The 2013-nt window shown below is 39.9% G+C and overlaps 1 pseudogene across 1 annotated transcript in view; it reads right to left on the reverse strand.

Annotated features, from left to right (window-relative positions):
* Positions 1 to 1378: 1378 nt before the first annotated feature.
* The window catches only part of LOC101591520, a 15110-nt pseudogene continuing 14475 nt past the window's right edge, over positions 1379 to 2013 (reverse strand). The window contains exon 2 of the transcript XR_001117121.1: positions 1379 to 2009. The product of XR_001117121.1 is annotated as a spindlin-1 pseudogene (transcript). The remainder of the gene's footprint in view (positions 2010 to 2013) is intronic.

Raw genomic sequence — 2013 nt, forward strand, 5'->3', positions numbered from 1 at the left:
ACAAGCCACTGGTTTCACATGCCATCTTTCTCCTGGCTGTCAAACCAACTTGTGGTTTGTTTCAGTTTTTGAACAACCTTACAGTATTAACCCGTGAAAAGACTCTGTGGTGATGGGTTGCTATTATATCCACAAGCCAATAGGGATGGCTAGGCCTTCTATGACAACACATTACTGACACGCAAAGCCCCCAGGGACCACTAAAGGAAATGAACCCACATAAACAGCATACCTGGGGTAAGAACATATCCTATACCACCACAAAATGTGTGAAGAGATCAGCTGTTATATGGCCAGAGGTATTTTGTGAGGCAAAGCTGGGGGAAAGGGATAGGAAGGCCTTCTGACCATAATCATACACCAGTAATAACAGAAACAAAAAAACAAACAAAAAAATAGTCCCAGAGAATATATTAGAAGGCAACAATGCCATTCTTAAACTTACATTTCAAATACAAAAGCACTGTTCTTCCAGGAACTCACCACATACACACAAGCTTTTCATGTACTGTTGCCTTTTAAAATTTGTGAACTAAAATCGATTACCGATTCATACAAGCAATGGATCAAATGTGCCATCCAAGACACACCTATGCTATACCAAGTGAACAAAGGACCCAAACTGAGCTAAAAACTGTTCAAAATTAAAGTGTAAACAAAACATCTTACAAAGCTTACAATTAAAAGCAGCCTTTTACCCAGATTTCTCACTAGCCTACCAAAAACGGGCCATTAACTGCTTATAAGTCATATTTGGACTTACAGTTTAAAGCCTCCAGATTAGAGCAGGTGTGCTCTGAATGCCTAATTTTTAACATCCTTATGTGCTTCCTGTGCCCCAATTTAATTTTAAATAAACAGCAAGAATAATCATAAATATGACTGACTTGGGTCAAGCACTACAGCTGAACTGGAGAAAATGTATCACCCCATCCCAATCCATGAGGAAAGGACTGCCAGTGGTGTGGTATGTGCACATGTATCTCTGTGTGTACATACATATATATGCAGACACACAGATGCAGATAAGAGACAGGTAGATATGGATACATATATCTCAAAAAGGCAGTAACAAAAATACCAAACTATGCTTGCATTGTGGCAGAATAAGACAGCATTAACGTGAAGGGGGAAATGATTAAGGTCTATTACAGATTTAAATGACTATGATACTAGCTTAACTTTTACCAAACTTGCCTGTAACTCCCCTCCCAACAGACAGACTTCTAGTACGACAAAGAAGTTCTCCTTACACAAAATGCTTTGTGTTCACATCAATCTGTACTATTCAGAACAAAATCAGTTCTGCTGGCAGAGATTATGGGTTCGCAGGGACATTTAAGCTTTCATTAAACTGGAAAGCAATCAAGTCTTTATGTCTACAAATTATACATTTAATAGTTCCACAAATTTGGCAAAGTTCACGATGACATCTGGGATGTTTTCACCAAATCGTAGACATAAATATGGAAATCATCATCAAACTTGATGAAATAGACAGATGGTTTAGCTTCTACTTTATGAATGACCATGCCAGTCCTTTTTGAGCCATCTTCTTTGGCATATTCCACTTCTTTGCCTACCAGGCTGTCCACAACTTCTCCTGGTTCCCTTTCTGCTGGAGGTGAATCATTAGAATCGGGCATGATGCGAAGGTCACCTTCTTTATAGTCATCTAAGAGCTGGTACATGTACAAGACAGGGTCTTTCTCATAAGTGATGTAAAACCATGTGTTCATGACAGGTGCCCGTGCTAAGACCATGCCCCTCCATTCATCTTTAGAGCCATCCTCTGTCTCGAACATATGTTCCACCGCTTTACCGATCATTGTGTCTGCTAAGTGTGCATCGCTGATTCGAGATGTTGCAACTCTATCAGGGAGGACCTCGAGTGCAGAAACTCTTTCATCTTTATTAAGTTCTAGTCCATAAACACAGTCAAATCCATCGTATTTTATAAGATACAAAGAAGGATTTACGGGCACCTGGTCCAGGACAGTCCCCTTCCACTGG

This window comes from Octodon degus, unplaced genomic scaffold, assembly GCF_000260255.1.
Source record: "Octodon degus isolate 3935 unplaced genomic scaffold, OctDeg1.0 scaffold00048, whole genome shotgun sequence".
Classification (NCBI taxonomy): Eukaryota; Metazoa; Chordata; class Mammalia; order Rodentia; family Octodontidae; genus Octodon; species Octodon degus.